The sequence below is a fragment of the Podarcis muralis genome, chromosome 9 (assembly GCF_964188315.1).
Source record: "Podarcis muralis chromosome 9, rPodMur119.hap1.1, whole genome shotgun sequence".
Classification (NCBI taxonomy): Eukaryota; Metazoa; Chordata; class Lepidosauria; order Squamata; family Lacertidae; genus Podarcis; species Podarcis muralis.
Genome location: NC_135663.1, coordinates 32,901,649 through 32,923,509, shown reverse-complemented (window position 1 = coordinate 32,923,509; position 21,861 = coordinate 32,901,649).

Genomic DNA, 21,861 nt, shown 5'->3' with positions numbered 1-21,861 from the left:
GACCACATTACAACTTTACTTTACTTACAACTATCACATTAATTAAAAAGTACATATCTCTAGTACATACTCCTCCAACTATTCTTTTACATAGAAATTAGGTAATTGGTTGAATTAGTTGTAACAAGTCGTTCTCATAATGTCATAATGGCTGTGTAGAGCACAGAGGGTTCTAGGGCAATCTCCCATAATGGTACTAATCAGAGTCTGATCTGTTTAGCTTCCTTTGGCATTCTACACGTAACTAGCAAGCTCATTTTATGTGCACCATCCATACACTTGAAGGTAGGTACTGGCAGACCTGGGGGAACCTGAAGGCTTGCAGAAGTACAACAAAATCGTTGACAGGAGGAATAAAAATATGAACAGAGAGCAGCTGGATGAGGACTAAGCATGCTCAGTGCCCATGGAATGCTGACTTACTATTGGAGGGAGGAAATGAAAAGAAGGTGAAAGAGGAGTAGGATGGGGTATCTTAGAAAAGGGCAGGGCCGGCTGGCATACTTAGGATGAGCTTTCCACACCACAACATTTTGCTGCAGGTACCTCTTGGTCATGCTTAGTACATAAATTGATGTAATTGTTTATACAAATATGAAGCTTCAGGTGACCTCTCCATCACATGTCGAAAGGGTAGAGCACAAGAAGGGCGCTTGGGGGCTCTGCAAGCTAGACCTGTGCCCTATTTGTGATGTGTCCAATGACCATGCTGTCCCCCCACCCCCACATAGCCATCTGGCATGTAAAGGGATTCTGTGCAAATAGAGGGTTCTCCCTTGAGTGGAGGGTAGCAGCACAGTGCTCCTTAATATCTCATCCAAATGTATGGGTTCTGTAGGCTGTATGTGTGGAAGTGGTGCAGTGACAGGGCTAGCCCATAAAGTCACAACCTCTGTCACATACTCTTTCAACACATAAGGGGTTATGGTAACAGGTAATTTGAATTATGGTTAGGGTAGAGCATCCACACAGGACTAGCATCAGAGGTTGGCCAGGCCAGATACTGACCAAGGGTCCCTGGGGCTCAGAATATGTGAGAAATTGATTGAGGATTAAATATGTAGATTTAGATCTTAAACCTCTTATCCCTCATGTGTGGGGGAAATACAAAAGGTAATCTGACTGTGAAGCCTTTCCAGCAGAGTAAAACACTTATAAATTTTACAACTTATTAAAGGCAGTTACTTTTTTATCCCTTACATTTGTGGTCTGCTGACCTCCCCTCTGCACTCCAGTTTCAGAGAACAAACCACACATTTTTAGTTTACTTACATTTCAATGCAAGCAACATATACAACAAAAGTAGTATGAAGAAAAAAATACTTTTAAAGTTACAATAAATACTTCTAAGTTACAAGGAGCTTTAGTCATGCATGTCTGGTCAGCTTGGAGGCATGGTAGAAAGAGAGAGTCTCCTCACAGGCAGAAGGAAATTTGATGGATCATCTCCTTTGTTGCCGAGTTCCTGCCCAGAGGAGGCAAAGGAAGTGACCACACACAGAGTGTCATCTCTAGGAAGTTCAAGAACTCTCTGTATACTAGCCCTGTGCTTGTCTAACAGAATATGCACCTGTAATTTGGGTTGCAAACCCCAAACAGAAGGGACTCATTGCCACTCAACACTGGCTGCTGGACCTCTGGGCCCATTTCAGCATTGGGAAGGCATCCACCATGTTACCGAAAGCTAAGTAGGCTCAGTCTATAGATTTTATGGATCTACATATGAAAGATCAGCCCAGGTGTGAGGCCCTTTGGCAGCACTATGCTGGGAGCCCTTTGTACTCTGGCCCTGCATCTATATTATGGTTGAACTGGGGTTGGAAAGAAATGCCTTTAGTCAAATCAAGACAGCATGAAGAATTTCACAAGGCAGCAATGGGAAGTTATAACAGCACAGAAGCATCTTTAACAATCCAATTTCAAGTTTACGTATCTTGCAAAGGTAGTATAGATTAGCGAACAAGTTAGTGTTAAGTGAATGTATTCAGAAAACTATTACAGCATTGTGACTGCAGATATGAATGGCATATATGGGATAATTAGGACACATTCCTTAACATGCTATGGAGCAATTTCATAAAACTTAATGGGACTTAATTGTGAGTAAAAGATGCTTAGGATTGTTCTGCATGATTTCTCTGAAGAGAGAACACACGCAGCGATGGGTGTAACCACCAGAAATGCTAGCATTGTGAAATAGCACTTTTGCTTATAAACAAGGTTTTGTGTTTAGTTTTAATTGCTCAATAGTACACACATCACTGCCAGGATCTGCTAGCATTCCTGTGAAATTTTAAATGGCATGTTAAGGCATATTATTTGTTGCCACCCATAAAGCAATTATTTCCTATCCAGTTCAGTCATCTAAATTTGAGCTGCTTACATTGCACCATTAGTCTGAAATAATTTCCCCTGAAACAATGTGATCCTGTGCAAGAGAAACTTACAATTGCTTTAATTGACTATTTAATTAAACTAAATGCAGAAGATGGGGGAAAGCCTTTGGACTCTGACTCTCATTTTTTGCTAGAAGGCTAAGCATGTGTTTTATATTCCTGCCCCAAGAATTTATTAGATACAAAACTTAGTTCATTTCTGTTTAACTGATTTGCAGATTGGGCTGTCAATGGAAGCGACAGGACTATGTCTTTGAATGCACCCAGATCAAGCAAGGGTGAGGATGGTGCATATGAAACTAGACTTTAAGGCATGTTCTAGATCTGCAGTAGGTAATGCCTGGGAGTAAGAACAAGTCAACATCTCAGAACCTGGGGAGCACATGTGATGATGTCTTTGGAGGAGGGATGCTGATTCCAGGCACAGACTGAAATGACTAATCTGGGAATATGGGATCAACCTGTGTTGGAATGAGGTAGCAATCCCCTTGAAAGATCAGGTCTAGTGGTATCCTCAACACAACCTTACTGCTTGTTGCCCAAGTGGTGGCTGTGCCCCGGTGTGTGAGTATCTTTCTTCATCTTAAGCTAGTGTGCCAGCTGGGGCCATTTCTGTGTGGGTTGGATCAAAGTTGACATGCTTTAGTTACACACACTCTGGATAACTGTGATGTATTTTAAAAGGGGCTGCCTTTGAAGAGTCTTTGCAAACACAAGCTGGCCCAGAATTCACCAGCAAGGATATTGACAACGGCTAGTTCCTAGGAGCATGTGACTGACTTCCAGTTTGCTTCAAACTGTTTACTGCTTTTAAAGCCCTAAATGGTTTGCGACCAGGAGACCTAAGGGTCTGCCTCTTTCCCTATGGTATTTTAATTAGTGCTGCTGAAGTTTTCATCAAAAGTAGAAATGCAACTACCTGGAATATGGGAGCAACCCTTAGCTTTTGACATGCGCAGGCTATGGAACTTCTGTCTAGTGAAGTGTCCTCTCCCTGGCCAAGATGTTTCTTTCTGATGGCTTGTTTTGAGTTGCCCCTAAGGTTGCTTTAATCTGTTTTGTCTCTGTGATTTACTATTATTATTATGGATAGAGTGAGTTCAGGTGCTGCCTTTCCACAGTGAGCTGTGCCCACTCTCACCTTCAGAAGATGACAAAAGCAAAGGAGAAATGCTGGGCAGGTCCTCTCCCCCAGCCTCCTGTAAGTTCCACCACCTGCTTCAGGTCTTTGCTTTCTTATTGTTTCATACTATGTGAGCTTCCATATGCATTGTTTACAATGGAAAGGGAGGATGCAAATACACTGAAGAAATAAACAAACTTGGGGCCACAGGCATGAGGTAGAATTAGAATAATTTTGCTAGCTGAGGAGCTCAGAGGGACAGTCACGAGGCCTTGAATACACCCCCCAAAATTATTTTGCAAAGTCAAATGAAGGCCTAGGAAATCCTGTTAGCAGCCTGTAAAGTTTCCCATTTCTCATAAGGTAAACAGATTTGACAGCACTAGCTTTTTCTTTGGCAGGAGATGTACCATTGTGCACAATAGAGAAGTTCCCCAAACGAGATCACATATTTTCTCTCTCTGTTTGTCTTGCTGTATTTCATTATCACAGAAATGGATTGTACATTCATTTGTTCCCTGTAGAGAACATTAGCTTTACATAATTTCATCAAAATGCAACATCTGAGGTCACTAAAAACAAATGAAACACTCTGGTTACACTCGTGTGTAGTATTAGACACACTCAGATTTCTTTCTGGAAGGCTGCAAGTTGAACATTTCTGTATGTGTATTTCCAAGTAGCTCATACTCACAGTAGATCCATTGACATCAGTAGAGCTAATTCCATTGATGTCAATGAATTTGCTGTGAGAATGATTAAAACTGTGTATCACCGAATATGTAGGAAGATCAGATGCCACTTTCACACCCACACCCACATCCACTTTCCTGATTCCACAGAACTACATTATTATACTTGCTTAGGCACAGACCTGAATCACAAGGCTAAGGTGACAAAAAATTCTTAGGCTGCATATGTAATTTGTTAAGGGTACTGGGAATTGTACCTCTGTGAGGGGCAAACTACATTTCCCAGGATTCTTTGTGGGAAGTTGTGTGTTTTAAATGTGTTTTAAATTTGTGGTGTCTACACAGCCTTACTTTATAATATTAAGTTCAATTAAATATAAGCAATATGATTAATACCGGATGTGATTCAATTGATAATGATGGCACAATGAAATCTGTAAAGACAACAACAGATCCCATTAGATCCTAGGGTGGGGTACCACAATAAAAATAAATGCAAATTAATAACAATTTACAATTAGAAAAATAGGATGGGACTAAAAATTACAATAGGAAAGTTTAAATTAATAAGGCAATACACCTGGGTCTTTGGCGGCAGCGGCAGGTGTCACTTTTTTTAAAAGCCAATTATCTTGAGCTATTATCATCTGCATTTCCTAATCAAGAGTTCATAATCTTATATCACACCTAGCAGTTGTCAGCTCTGTTTCTACTTGTGTGGGTTCTGAGTTCTGCATACCTCTTGAAGCATTTGCTTCATTTACATTGCAGAAAAGTACCGGAGGGCATGACATGTGCATGTATAACCTTTCTCTCAGGCATAGAGAGTTCATTCGTGAAATCTTTAGTGTTATGAATGGGTGCTTCCTTGTCTAGGCAAGGCTTTTTGGTTCAGGATATTAATTATGCTTCAGTATATAAAGGAACTTCCACTTTTATAATGTTTGTTTCTTCGTTGAGTGCATTATTCAATATTTACAGCAAGGAAGCCTTTTTAAAAGGAAATTTAATCAAAGAAAGGTGGCATTGCTTAAAAAGATGATTTCAAAACTACTTTTTAAAAAAGTATAAAATTAATTCTCATATTTTAAAAAAACAAATATTAATATTTTAATGAAGTTTCTATTTCGGTACTCTCTTAATGCATTGATATACTTCTCAAGCTGATTAGAAAGTGCAACATAAAATGCAGAAGCAACAATACGTTTTCAAAAATAAAAATAAACATAAGAAACCTGGATAATCTTTGGCTAGCATCAAAAGCTGAACAAGGTTGGCACCTGGAGGGCCTTTCTAGAAAGAAAAATCCTACAAAGAGAAGACCCTACTGAGCAAGCAAACATTCTTTGGTTTCCATACATCTTTCTGGTTACCATAGATGCCAGGGACACCTGGAGGGACACCTCGAAGCATGAGCAGGTTGATATGAGAGTAGGCATTCCTTTAAGTACCTGTGTGTCCTAATACATAGAAATGGTTTGAATTGTGCTCAGAAATCAACCAGAAGCCATTGAAGTCCTGTCAGTACCAGTGAGCTATGTACCCACCAATTGTTCTCAGTCAATTGCTTGATGGCTGTATTTTGAACTAACTAATGTTTCAAAGGAGTCTTCAAAGGCAGTTCCACAAAAAGGACATTACAGTAGCCAGTCCTACATGGTTCCAGAGGATATTGATGTACAGCAGAGGTTGAAGTTGGAATACCTGCCTAAGCTGATGTAAGGCACATGAAGAGTATCTCATTTTCCAATGACAAGGCTGAATCAAGGAGCATCTGCATACATACTCCCCACCCCCAACAACAATGGTAATCCTTTAGGGGGAGCGCAGTTTCATCTGGAAAATATTGAACACTATCATTGATAGAATACCATCTCTGACAGAACCTCTATCTTGCTGGGACTGAGTTTAAGTTTATTGACCCTGATTCATCCCATTATGGATTTCAGAACATCCACTGTGTCACCTGAATCAAGTGAAAAAGAGACAGAGAGCTTTGGTAAGGGGTCCCCCCCCAAAAAACAACAACAACCACCCACCAGCTTGGGGGCAGAATTCCTGCTATTGGTAGCTGCTACTGTGATGAGCCGGGACATCCCTTTTAAATATATAATTACTGACCACCATTGCTCCTATAACCATTTTTATCTGGACATGGTATTATGGTATCATTGTTTTCTCTATCCCATTTATCCCAGAAGATAGCATCAATAGACAGCTTTGGAATACAGCATGTTAGTGGTGTGTCTTGTCATTTGTGCATTATGGGAATGTTTCTGCTTAAGCATTGGCATGATATACCTGAACAGTCTTTAAATTACCATTGTCACTTAGTAAGATCATTGTCTTTCATATGCAGGTAAACACCCAAGCCTTATCTTCAATCTTTGGGTGTCAACACCCGCGTTCATCAGCAAATCCTACTGCATCCTTGTGAAATAACTGAATCTACTTTAATGTTTTTACTCACTGTCTCTCCTCTTCCACAAGAGATAAACACAGATTAGAAACATTCATTTTATTTCAAAAGTTAGTCCATCATTTTTTTAAAAAATAAATAAATAAATAAATCATGAAGACAACAGAACAAGTTGTTTTTATCTGGGGGGAGGGGTGTTCTGATAATTTTATTGTTTTTTTTCTTTTTGTAAATCACTTTGAGGTTGCTGGTTGTTGTTGTTTTTACAATAAATGGTATATCATTTGTGTGAAATAAATAAAACAAAACAAGCATATTCACAGATCCCTCTGAAGCTACTGCTTCTGTTATCACTGTATACTCCTCTACTATCATAGTTTTGGATGGCAGCATTGTAGAACTGTGAAGTTTTGTAACATCTGTTTATTTATAGATGGAAACGCATTTTAGCTGTGAACCTGAACTCAGCGACCAACCTGAATCAAGGTGGAAATAGTAGGTTCTATATCGATATCTGTATTTATATGAAGTCCCACCTCTGCAGAATGCCTTTTAGAGACTGACCCTTTAACTTCACTACATCAAAACAGCTGTAGGCCTACAGTTTCCACTTTGCAACTGGTGCTTGCAGGCCTGCATCTTTCTTCCAACAGTGCAAAGTACCAGTTATATTTTTATCATTTTATTGCCATGGAATATGGAGGGAGGACCCTGCTGGTTTCAAGATTCACAAACATATAGAAAAAGCAAGGAAGAGCAAAACTTTGCCCATGTTTCCTTTTCATTTCCATCCCATTTGCAAGATCCCAACTTTTTTTTACTTTCCCAAAACTTCTTTTAAATTGTTTCTAGGGCTAAGCCAAAGTGGTGTATGTGGACACACACTTTTTGTGAATAACCACTGGCAATTCTGGGGAACTAAAATAAAAAATAAAAAATGGAAATGCTTAGGTGCTGATTATGATCCCACTGCAGAGTTAACTGGACTGGCACTTGCGTGTTCAGACCCAGAAACCTCCCCCCTAAATAAATTCACACTTGATTCAAATTTTAGTTTGGTTTTTGGCAGAATTTAGGCCACAACTTTATTGATTACAGTGAGTGGTTGCATAGGCTCTCGTTCGACTAGCTCCCTGCCATGCAGGTAGCGCTCTCTCAGGGTTCCAGCATAGGTCAGCCAAGGCTGAACACCTGGATAGGCAGAAAGTCGGGAACAGACTACAGTGGTACCGCAGGTTAAGTACTTAATTCGTTCTGGAGGTCCGTTCTTAACCTGAAACTGTTCTCATCCTGAAGCAAAGTTCTCAACCTGAGGAACTATTTCTGGCTTAGCAGAGTCTGTAACCTGAAGTGTATGTAACCCGAGGTACCACTGTATGTCCCCCACCCAGATGTCCTCCTGGACTCAGGCAAGGGCACAACCCCCTCTCAAGGGTTGACCAAACCATTTGAGTCCCTGCATTCCTTTAACGGAATACCCTTCACATGGGGATGGCGAGAGTGTTCTCTCATTCCTATCACCTGAACCAGAGCCTATCCGCCACACAAGCACCCGTGCTCGCGACCAACCACTTACACCTGAAACCAATCGCTTAACCACGCTGACATGGAGGTCAGCCACATATCATTCCCAATTACAGACAGATGAACCCCATCAAGCCTGTAAAGGGATGTGTCATGGAAGGTAATGCCCGGGTGATGGATTACTGCCCCGCCCAAAGCCAGAACCTTCTTGGCCACTGCACTCTGGACGCGCCTCCTGGCCCTCTTAGTGGCAGCTGGGCATCAGCTACCTCACCACACATATCGCTGCTGCAGCTGTGACCAGAATATTTTGAGTCCAGGAAGAGCTGCCTTCAACTCTTCCAAGTCCTCCTGCATGCAGGTAAATTGCTCTTTCTCGGCTATGCAGAGGACACGCTGTTGCTATTCCGAATGCACGCACCAAAAGAGGAAGCTCTGGGTCACGTGCATGGGTATATAAAGGTCCCTTGAGCCATTTGGACTGCGCCCCATTGGCCAGATTGAATCCAGCATCGAGGGACCTACCAATCGGGTGTTGTGGCTGACCAATCTTACCCACCCACAACATAAGGGTTTGGTCTCTCCGCAACACGTGCCCTCTTTAAGGGAGGACATGATTTCCTATGTTGCCAGTACAGCTTGGCAGTCCCTCACCTTCCCTGCCCAATTTAAAGGGAGGTCTAACAGAGCATACAGCCACACCCACAAACAAATTCACAATCAAGCCTTTAAACAGCTCAGACAAGCAACTAGTCTTAATCCGAAAGATACAAACTCACTCTCTTCAGTCTCCTTCATCAATCCCTCACAAGTGCTCCTGTTTACAAGTCCTGGCCACAAGCTCCCAGAGACTGAAAGCAACTCAGTAGAACTACTGTGACTGCATGTGCCCAAACATGATCGGCGGTATAGTTCCTTGATAATGTTATCATTTTGTGTTCCCTGACTGGCTGGGATCATTTGGGAAACAAAATGACAGTATCAAATAGGAATGAAAGAACTGTGGATTGCTTTCAGCTGCATGGTGCTTTTGGGGGTTTAGAGGAATATTTTAGAGTCCTATCTCCAAAGTAATCCTGAAAAAATTCCAAGGTAAAAATTCAGCTCAAATCTATTTGCTTCCTACTTCTTAGTGACTCAAGAAATAGGAAGTTCCAGTATGGCTTTCCATAATGGTTTTAAAAATAAATACAGTCCCAAACGCCACAAACCCAGAAGTGCTTGTTCCAGTTTGCAAACGTTCTTTTGGAACCTAAATGTTGAACAGGGCTTCCACGGCTTCTGATTGGCTGCAGGAGCTTTCCTGCAGCCATTCAGAAGCCGCAATTTGGTTTTTTAACATTTTGGAAGTCAAACAGACTTCCTGAACATATTCCATTTGACTTCCAAGGTACGAATGTATACACATTGAACATTACAAATATGCAGGTAGCAATACATAGATAGGCAGACCCATAAACCCCAAAACCAAAGGAACAATTTTCCACAGCGTCAGGCTTTAAATAAATTATTTCTGTTTCACCATCTAGATCCAAACTCAGCCTTCGATTCCAGGTATGTTGACCTTTAGCTCATATTGTGACTGCTCAAACAATCTTTTCCCATAGTGGAGATGAGCCTGAACAGACCATCCAAATGGCCCAAGTGATCAGTTATTGTGATTGCCCATTAACTAGCAATCATTAGTGGCAAAGCCATGCCAAATCTAAAGGGAGCATTTGACTAATAGGACAGCGCAACACAATGCAACACTTAAAAGACAACCCTCTTGAGACCAGCATTTTAAGATTTGCTTGAAGGAAACATAAATTGATTATAGAGACTTTTATTTCACTGCTGAGCGTGAAGCAGGCTCAGAAGAGGAATTCTGAAAATGGGCTTCTGCATCTAGGCGTCCGAAGGCTGTTACAGTGGGCTGGAGCAATGTGTAAACATACCATGAGAAATCTGTTTATATATAAAATAATAATATTTAATTCAGCTGAAATCCATGTAATTAGCACCGGGGGAGATGTAGCACTGAAAACAAATTAGACCATTATTTTATTTAATCATCTGTGAAGGGTCTAAATAATAAATGGTTTCTGGGGATATCCAGCTGCCCCACATCCCAGTAGGGCTCCCATGTCTTTAACAGCTTCAGAGGTGGCAAATATAAGCAGATGACTTTTTCTTTTCTGGCATAGAGATTTGCTGACTGAGAAAAAAAGATCCCTGCTTTTTGATTGTTTTGATATATAGCTGTTATAAAAGCAGAAGAGCCCTGCTAGGAAAAAAGTTGGAAAATCTGGCAGCTATTTTTAATCTCATGCCTTAATACTGTAGTTTAGCAGGGGTTCTCAAAATGGAATTGCCACTTCTTGGTGCGTTTTGGCTTTACAACATCATTTGCTCATAGCAGGAATGGGGGACACATTAAAATTGTCCTCTCCTAGAGACATATAGGGATGCGGGTGGTGCTGTGGGTTAAACCACAGAGCCTAGGACTTCCTGATCAGAAGGTCGGCAGTTCGAATCCCCGTGACCGGGTGAGCTCCCATCGCTTGGTCCCTGCTCCTGCCAACCTAGCAGTTCAAAAACACAAAGTGAAAGTAGATAAATAGGTACCACTCCAGCGGGAAGGTAAACAGTGTTTCTGTGCGCTGCTCTTGTTCGCCAGAAGCGGCTTAGTTATGCTGGCCACATGACCTGGAAGCTGTACGCCGGCTCCCTTGGCCAATAAAGTGAGATGAGCGCCGCAACCCCAGAGTCGGTCACTACTGGACCTAATGGTCAAGGGTCCCTTTACCTTTTAGAGACATATAGATTCCAACAGATTCCTGAATTGAAGGATTTTCTAGTGAATAAAACAGGCTATCTTGTTGAGGTCCTGGCAGGGTTTGTGTTTTTTAAAGGGGGAACTCACCAGAATTCAGTTCCAGCTGCTCTCAGGTGAGTTCCGGCATTTCTCAGGCAGGTGCCAATTGCAATTTTAAAAGAAAGAGGGAGCAGTTCATGGTGAGTACTGGCACCTCTTTTTCTAGAAAAATAGCACTGGGTCCTGATCTCTCTATGGAATTGTGACATGTGGGTGGTAAACACCATGCAGTACCGTTAGGATATGTGAGACTGGATCTAGAAGGGCAATGTCTATATGAACCATCCTTGCTCGCTATTTCACTTTAGTTGGTCTGTTGGAACTGAAATTTGAATTTGTAAGTAACTTGATGCTCACAAGTTTACTGCAGAATCTAACACAGCAGTTTGCAGAAAGCTATGCCTTTAAGGAGAAATTATAAAGTTAATAAAAGAAACCTTTTTAGGGAGATGTTTTGCAATTTTTAAAATATAAAATATGCATTACACTACTTTTTAAAGTACTTTCACTAAGGAAACATATGTCTTGTTTGCAGTAAAAAAACAAACACACAAACCCAAAAGCTTTGTTAAAAGAAAAACAATTAAATTGTAATTAACCGAAACCATGAATTATGGTGACAAAGAGAGTAGAGATGGTTAATCAAAAAGTAATGAAAACTGTAGCAATTGTATGTTAATTATTCTTCCATTTCTCTTTATCCACACCAAAAAGAAACAAGTAAATTCTAGAATGACTCATAGCCTTTTCAAAATATAACATTGAAAAAGCTGAGTCTTGGTAAAGTTTGAGTAACCTTCAGTGGTTTTGCTGAGCAAAACTGTAAACAGCCATTATGTTGCAAAGGGAGAACTATTATCCTTATACTTTTTTTACACTGGTAAAGGGAGATCTTGGTGTTAGTAAGTGCTTCACTGTTAACTGGATAGCCGTTCCTGGTATCATTCAGGACCATTCAGTTAGCAACCATTTATTGAACGGTGCTGGAGTCACCTCCATCCTTCACTAAATGTGAAGTTAAGAATTCTATTTTCCTCCTTGACTGACACACAGCTACTACTGGCAGTTTCACCTAGTGAACTGTAGCAGAAACCTCTCCTGATAGCCCTTCTATCATAACATTCTCTAGAAAGCTAGGATAGTGAATGATAGCCTCTCTTTTCATTGTTAGGCATATTATGTGTATATATGGTTGAACCATAGCAACATGTGAGATCACTTAATCACAACCAGGAGCTACAAAACCTTTTGATAAGCAGCAATTCTGACACAAAGGGTCTCTCTGATAAAGCTTGTCAGCACTTGTCTGTTAAATGCAACCAAAGTCAACCACAGCTTGAGATGCTAGACTGATAAACACTACACGTGCTTCTCAATTTTCTCACTTTCAGCACTGCTGCGATGTCCATCTTCTGCTGCTACTTCAAAGATGGCAAAAGTAATCTTCCCGCTTCAGTGGCATTCTAACACCTTGTGATTGCAAAGCTTTGATACCTGGATTTGCCATGTGATTTAAAATTATAAATGGGTAAACATCAAAATGTGCTGCTTCAAAGTAGTTCAATGACACCAAATTCCATGCCATAAACCTAATATCAACAGAATATTGCAAGCATATATGATTGCATTTCTTTCCAAAGCAGCACTAAAGTCATAACCTATGTATGTATTCACAGTTCTTCTATGCCTGTGTTGCTGTACCTTGTGGTCCACCAGATATTGTTGATTCCAATTCCCATAAGCCCCAGCAAATGACTAATGGACAGTGATGATGGGAGTGGGAGTTTAGCAATGGCTGACCTAGCCCTGTTCTGTGTATACAGTGGTATGCATACAGAACAGTTTATAGTGGACAATAGAGCTGCCGAAGCTCCAGTGACCCAATCCAGGTTGTGCCAACCTGGGTCCAGCCTCAAATCAATTTGCGGGAAAGGCTAATGTTTAATGTGGGAGAGGGGAGGAAACACGGTGTTTCCTTCTCCGTGTGACTGCACTGCAGAGGAACACGGTGCAGGGAATGCACAGGTGAAGCAGTCCCCTGCAGCCAGAAGGACTGAGTCCTCCACTTGCCAGCAGAAGAGAGAAAAAATCCAGCCTATTTCCCCAGTGCACTCCCTGCAGAACGCAGCAGAGTTGATTCTCCTGCTCTTTGCAGTGTGGTTGTGGGGAGGGTGGTGGTGCACTAAATACACTGGGGAAATAGAAATCACTTTTCTTTTTCCATCCTCATGCAGGGCTCAGTAGCGCTCTCTGGCTGCTGCTTCTCAGCAACCATAGTGCCTCTGAACATGGACGTTCTTCATGACAAACAGCCACGGACTCCCATGTCACAGAGAGCACAGTGAAAGCATTCTCACTGAATGGCTGGAGCTGTCCCCGGCACAGAGGTTAATTGTGAAATATGGTTTATGTGTGTCTGGGAATGCCATGTGCACATGTAGTGATGGAATATTGTGGATGTGTTTGAGATTAAGATACGAGCAGAGGCATTGAATAAAGCTGGTTAATTTTCTCGGTTTAGGGATACTTAATAGACTCATAGATTGTCACAGCTTTGGGGACTGCATTATTTGGGGCTTCTGCACAAGCAAGGCCTGTAGCTATCCGCTTCCTCCAGAGCCATCAGTATATATCATTGCTGCCAGTTTCCCCCCTGCAGACAATGACATATGCAGTTTCTTTGTTTTGGTCTAGGCAGCATCCCAAAGGTTGCTAATCTATGACAAGAGGGAGATGGACTTGGCAGTAATTTGAACTGTATGTGGTTTTACAGCAATAATCACATGTTCAGATGCACAACATTTCCGAGAAATAGTGGATTGAATAATATGTGCATTAAAATATAATTGTTTAGTCCTCAGTCTATGTCAAGAATCAATTTTTTATTTGAATGGCCCTAATAGTTATTGTTCAAAAGAAAGGGGTGTGAGTGTTCAAGCCCATCTTTAAATAGCAGCTCCTGCTCTTGGAAGTTCCAACTCAGTCCCAGTCCAGCCTGAGTGGCAAGTGATTATTGGAACCTGCACAAATATACAGACACTTTTACAGGGGTGCTGACCCTCCGAGGCCCTGGGTGCCCGAGCACCCACGAATTTTAAATGAAGGGGCTACCCCCCCAAATCCTCTCAGGTATGCCGCAGGTTGTGCTGACATAACTCATGTATGCCACAGTGAGCCACAGCACGCGCTGGGCATCCGTTGTCACAGGGCCAAGGCAACACACCTACACTTTTATATAAATCGCAGAATTATATTGAAGAGTACCTCATGTGTGGGCATCTGTAGTTCATTCTAGGTTTGTTAAACTTATTTCTAATAGCTAGGATTCATACATCAACAATCATTAAAAGATTAGCAATTATTTATCTTAGGGTTTTTGAGGTCAAAACTAGAACTTTGACTCACACCTGTTCACAAATTCAAAGCCAATGACACAATATTTACCTCAAGAAAATAAAAAAAATTCTTTCTAGTAGCGCCTTAGAGACCAACTAAATTTGTAATTGGTATGAATTTTTGTGTGCATGCACACTTCTTACCTGTACCTCAAGAAAGTATGCTCATCATGGAGGTGAACTGATATCTTGAATTAGAATTCCCATCAAGAATGTGCATAGTTGCCTGCTGTCAGGCAAACTGCCATGTATACATGTATACATGGCAATAAAAGTAAAGGTAAAGTTACCCCTGCCCGTACGGGCCAGTCTTGACAGACTCTAGGGTTGTGCGCCCATCTCACTCAAGAGGCCGGGGGCCAGCGCTGTCCGGAGACACTTCCGGGTCACGTGGCCAGCGTGACAAAGCTGCATCTGGCGAGCCAGAGCCGCACACGGAAACGCCGTTTACCTTCCCGCCAGTAAGCGGTCCCTATTTATCTACTTGCACCGATAAGTGGTATTTACACAAATGTATACATGGCAATACATTTGTGTAAATACCACTTATCTTCCTGCCAGTACCACCTAAAGGTTGCCATAATTGGACTCCCCCACAAGTATGTTTATCTATCCTAAGCATTTCAGAAAACTGCTGCTGTACTCAGGTTTTGCTTGTAGGCTTCCTATAGGCAGCTGGTTGGCCACTCTGAGAACAGGATGCTGGACTAGATGGGCCATCGGCCTGATCCAGCAGGCTCTTCTTATGTATTTGAAAACTTATTATCCACTGCAGTCTTACATCATGCATATATACAGTCTACTGATGACAGGTTTATGGGTTTATGGTTCAGCACTATTTGAGTTACAGCCCCCTCAATCTAGACATTTCTTTCCTAAAGGGGAAAAAAAATCTATCAAACTGATTCATCTCCAACTGCAATCCCAATGAAAATAATTTATGCTTAATTGCATCAAAATCAGGCCTGCCTTCCATCATTTCGACAAACTAGTTCAGAGTTGCCCATTAGACTGTTTATTTTAAGACCCATTACTCATAATTGCATAAAAGTTTGTCCCTCTTTCACTCTTCCAGATAGTACAAAATTACTCATTTGATTCAAGAGATATTACTCTCTGTTCTTCTGTTACTATATCACAATGCATTGTGAACATTAGTGCTGCCTTTGGCCTCCATAATTAAGCTATTAGTTAATTGGTTCAGACCTAATCAGAACACAAATTAAGATACAATGTTGTCACAACATTGCACCTCTTTTCATAACAATTAATATGTCTCTCTCTTTGATGGTGGTGGAGAACCCTTTATAATTACCGTACTTCATGTTCTGCCTCACTGCAACACAAATCTGGAACCCCACACTTTACCAAACAAAACTGAACATTTACACTCTGTCCTAGAATTCATCAAATCTATCACTATAATATTAATAATTATTTAACTGAAGCATATAGTCAGTGGTGTAGCATGGGGGGTGCAGGGGGGGCTGGCCGCACCGGGCGCAACATCTGGGGGTTAGGGTTAGGGGGCGCAAATCCACGGGTTAGGGGGCACAAATTACTTGCCTTGCCCCGGGTGCTGACAACCCACGCTACGCCACTGCATATAGTGAATCCAGAACATAATAGAAATTCAAAGAAGATTGACACCAGGGCAGCCGTAACTAAATACACTGGGTGTATTTATAATAATTTACACAATGGATATTTATTAGATACTAGATTACAGTGTGCATCACCTTTCTGTAGTAATTTTTGCGTGTACCCACTATAGAACACTTGTATCATGTCATGAATGTTCATGCCTTAGCAATCTTTTGCAGTTTGTGTGTGCATGCACATGAATGTTGAGGTCATCACACAATAAGCACTTGTGAATGTTATGTTCAAAAATAAATTGTTTTCAAGCAACGTGGAGACAATCCAAACAAATATCCCCCATTGCTACTATTAAACGTGTCTTGACTCTCAGTAAAAAAATAAAATAAAATTATTAAGGTTATCTAAATGTTGATTGCCTCCATGTGTCATGTATGGATGGACTGAGAAGCCAAATTCCATTCTACAGTGGTACCTCGGGTTACAGTCGCTTCAGGTTACAGACGCTTTAGGTTACAGATTCCGCTAACCCAGAAATAGTACCTCGGGTTAAGAACTTTGCTTCAGGATGAGAACAGAAATCGTGCTCCGGCAGCGCGGCAGCAGCAGGAGGCCTCATTAGCTAAAGTGGTACCACAGGTTAAGAACAGTTTTAGGTTAAGAACGGACCCCCAGAACGAATTAAGTTCTTAACCTGAGGTACCACCGTATTTCAATTTAATTGGAACTCAGTCATAAATCTGTTCCACCTATTTCATTTGGTATTAATTATTATTATTATTAAAACCCATGAAACATATGCATTCAAACTAGGCATTTTTGTGTGGATTTTGTATAGTTTTTTTTACACTTTTTACATAAAATATGCAGCTATACATAAATACACTTTCCCCAGTGTTTTCCCAATACATCTGCCTCATTTTTGTGTGTACTGTTTGTACAGTGAAATTGCATTTTGATATCTGGAAACATGCATAATCTGACTGTGTGTTTTATTCTGAAAGCAAGTTTCAATCTCAGATTGGTTTGGACTGCTTTGAGAAATGGACTAGAATCCATAGAATCATAGAATCATAGAGTTGGAATAGACCACAAGGGCCATCGAGTCCAACCCCCTGCCAAGCAGGAAACACCATCAGAGCACTCCTGACATATGGTTGTCAAGCCTCTGCTTAAAGACCTCCAAAGAAGGAGACTCCACCACACTCCTTGGCAGCAAATTCCACTGTCGAACAGCTCTTATTTTCAGGAAGTTCTTCCTAATGTTTAGGTGGAATCTTCTTTCTTGTAGTTTGGATCCATTGCTCCGTGTCCGCTTCTCTGGAGCAGCAGAAAACAACCTTTCTCCTTCCTCTATATGACATCCTTTTATATATTTGAACATGGCTATCATATCACCCCTTAACCTCCTCTTCTCCAGGCTAAACATGCCCAGCTCCCTTAGCCGTTCCTCATAAATTCCTCCTCCAATGGCATGAGAACACAAAATGAAAACAATTCCCATTCATTCAGAACTGAGTTTATCCAAATATTGTGCGTACGAAGCTTACAATTAACACAGGGCCTTATTGTATCATGTGTATTACAGTGAACATTAGAAACCTGGTAAATGTTGACATTTATTGGCAATGCTTACAATTTTTATGAACCATTGGGAAATCTATAAAAATTCTGACATTTATTTTTGTACACATTGCATTGTTGCAATGAGACTTATAGTTCAGCTTGGGAGGGAGCATTTGCCAGTCTTATTGAAGATCTGGATTGAATAGAATGGGATCCCTCTAAGCTTTAAAGGGAATTCTTTCTCTACAGGAAAACACATGACTGTATATTATGGCTTTGGCTTGTGCTAAAGAAGTGCAGAACCAGATTTTCAAAATTAGGCAAAATATGCATGTATGCAAATCAGGTGTTTTGTGTGCATATGGCAAGTTAACTATCTGGCTTTTGGCCAGGCAGCTGTATGTTGAAAGAAATTAATGTACTGAGTAGTAATTGTTTAGGGCTATATCACTGGAGATCTTTCATGCCAAGAGATGAAATAGCTTATATACTGTCTCTCAAAACAGTTGTGAAATAATGTGATAAGTGAGCAGCCTAGTCTACCATGTATCAGTGTAGATGAAGAGGAAGTCTGTGTTTGACTCTATTCTATATATGTTCAAAAGTGCAAGAAAACTGAAAATTCTTGAATCTGTGACAAAGCAAATATAATGCATGAGTCACTCAAGAAACACACACATTTAAATATGATTATTTTAACTCTCAGAATTATTGAATTTGAAAGTAAATGGAAATAAAAGTGCATTTCGATTGTGAAACTAAACATCTAGTGCAATTAGGGGTTCAATATTTGTAAATATTGAGCCCTAATGACTCTTTTCGGACCTTCTCACACCCCTCACCAGCCCTGCTTTGTACCCCACTTGAGTGCTTTTACCTGGCTAGAATTTGCTTGGATGAAGGTTAGAGAGGAATGTTTGAATAACTTAACAATTATTACTCTACCCACATTTGATTTTGGTTCCACTCACTACTGGCATGTGGGCCCTGGGAACTTGCCTAGAAGGGAATACAGCACCTGGGAAGAAAAATGTTCTATAACTTTAATAACACTAAGTTTAGTTTACCTTTTAGAAACTTATCTTCACCACTTCCTCACAAATAGCTTCTTGTTAGATAAAAGCAACAACAATCCAAATTTGAGGATATATCCTTGTGTGTATATAATATTTGTTGGTACACATAGCCTTATATATAAACTTAGGCTGCCTTCACAGAACAGTTTTATTCTGTTTTCCTAACAGTTAATTTCAGCATTACATTTGAGCTAAGTTTAGCACTCATTTCTGTGTTATTTGCTTTTAGGGGGAAAAATACCTTTGTAAATAACACATAAATGAACACCGAAATTCTGCAATATTCTGCTATATTTCTGGAAGTGGCATTTACATCGTGTGAAATATAATGCCAAAATGAAGAGTTAGGGGAATGTTAGAGAAAACAGAATAAACTGCAGTGTGAATGCAGCCTTAGATACACAGTGACTTCCACACAAATGATAGGGCATGCTTTAAAAACCATTTTATGAGCACACGCCTAAGATAGATTAATCTTTCATGAGTTATGATGTGTAAGCTGCTCAAGCGATTCATTAATTTTTGTGGTAAAGAAAACCAACATTTTCATAGGCAGATGGCACTGTTATTTTGGAAGAGAAAGCTGGAGTCAACGAGAAAAGAGTGTGATCTATTGTTTGCTGTGCATTCAACACTACAGGGAAAGAAGTATGGGGAAATGTCAGCATCTGCAACATCCACAGCAGCAGGTACTTATTATCACATGAAGTCAAAGTGCTTAGACAAACCACAGTTTGTATGTCCTTTTAATTGTGCCTTGCAATCTTGATACAGCAAGAAAGCAAAGTTGTTCTCAGGGAGGAAGAGGACTCATAATAGGAGACAATGGCCTAATTGTCTCATTGGTTGGAGGCGGGGTGCTGCAATGTGCGATGAATAAAATTTGCTTGCAAAGAAGCAAACGCTGTGATGTTATTTCAAATGGTCAGCACCATTATTTTAAGAGACAAAAGGAAAAGTTTTTAATAGATACGGTAAGTCCAGTGCTTTTTTCACCTAGAAAAATAGGTGCTGGTACTCACCATGAAGTTGTTATAGTAAGTGCCACACTTTTGAACAACAAAAAAGGGCACTGTGTATCCTTGAGTATCCCCTGGAAAAAGCATTCGTTATTAGTAATAATAACACAGTTTGCAAATCATTTTCCTGTAACATAATACATTCCTGTATGTTATTTTCAGAAATAGATACATTTTTATGCACACTTTACAGAGTGCATACACCTTAGGTACAGAGGTGGGGAATGACTTAGAGACCAATCTTGGCCTGCCAGGCCATTTTTCCCAAACCAAGTGCATACACCTATCAGCTGATGTCACTGATGGGCAAAAGGTCAGGTTTTTATCCTGCATTGGCAGTGCCACCCTGTTCCTAGCAGGAAACATAATCATGCAGCTTAGGCACTGGGATTTAATCTCCACTCATCAGCTGAGATAGACAGAGAACCCAACTGTCAGACTAAGACCAGAGAGACTCAGGATCAGGTTTCTACGCTGTCATGAAGCTCCTTTGATGTCATTGGGACAGACTAACCTACTTAACATGTTTTGAGGATAAAGTAGAGAGAGTGAACCATATATGCTGCCTTGAGCTTTCTGGAGAATGAATAGGATAAAGGTGAGATGAATTACAATGAATATCAGTTATTTTATCCAAGAGATAGGATAGAAAATTGTCTGCACAGATTCCTAAGTTGAAGGTTGATTTGCAAATCACTGTCATAAGCAATGTATAAGGTAATCTTCCAGAGTTCTAGATCACACAAAGAGCCTCCAGGAACACAGGAGGCTCCCCACTTCAGTAATTTATGGAGGATGATGTGAATTCTAAATAGGGCAGAAGTGTGCACATTTGTCCAGCTTGTGTATTGCTTGTAGGTGCAAGTAGAGTGCCTGAAGAAGGCTTATAAGAGTGTGTGATCTGAAAGCAGCCTCTACATTCCAGATTTCATCTCTTTCATTTCTTTTTTTTTTACTTCTGATGAAAAATGGAAAGATGACTTTGAAGCCTGCAAATGAAATAAAAGATACTTTCCTAAAGATAACCCACGTTATTTCAAGGCCATCCATCCTTTCAGAATCAAATGTCTCTAGCATACCACCGAAGGTTGAAGACATTAGTCAATTGTGAGAGTTGATGTCACTGGCATCTATCTCAACTATACATGCAAGTAAATTGCCTGCCTTCTCTCCACAGATAATTGGCATGTGTGCACTGTAAATTATCTTTCTTTTAACACCACTCCAGCTGAAGCTAACTTCAGTAATCTTCTTCACACCTTATGGCCAGTAATTTGTCTTACACTGTGCACTTAACCAAGCTACACTCTGCTTTGGAAAATCCTTATATTCTAAAAAGAGCCATTCATACTCTCTCAGTACAGTATGTAATTTATGTATGATAAGAGTCAGAAGTGAGTCTATAAGTGTTGAGATCATAGAATGGCTTGCAAATCCACATAGATAAATTTACAGATAGATAGATGATAGATAGATAGATAGATAGATAGATAGATAGATAGATAGATAGATGATAGATAGATGATAGATAGATGATAGATGATAGATAGATAGATAGATGATAGATAGATAGATAGATGATAGATAAATAGATAGATAGATGATGATGATGATAGATGATAGATAGATGATAGATAGATATACACATATTTAGTAATAGTGCCAACATATTAAAAATCCAGTAAGACTCCAGTGACAGATTAGAAAGAACATGTAGCTGCTGCAGACCTTCTAAAATCTCCCCCATTATGTTTAACTCAAGCAAACATGAGGTGAATTGGCATGGTTTTCAAAGTGATGGCACCTTGACCTCACTTCATTGGCTGCTTTTACAATGAAGAACCTAAAAATCAAAATGTCAAGAGATATGATACCTATAAATGTTACCAAATATATATATATATATATGAAGAAGCGACATGTATCAGTGGCATAGGAAAGACCATTTCTGGATCAAACCAAAGCCCTGTGTAGTCTAGCATCCTGTGTTCACAGTGACCAACCAGATGCCTCTGGCAAGACCTGAAACAGAACATCAGGGCAACAGCTCTCTCTTGCAGCTGACTAGCTACTAGTATTTGGAAGCATACTGCCTATGATCTTGGTGGTAGCATACTTATTCCAAATGAGAAATATATGCAGCATTCAAAGTTTGCACTGTGGACTATTGAGATCAAGCCATTAGGGAGCTGTCC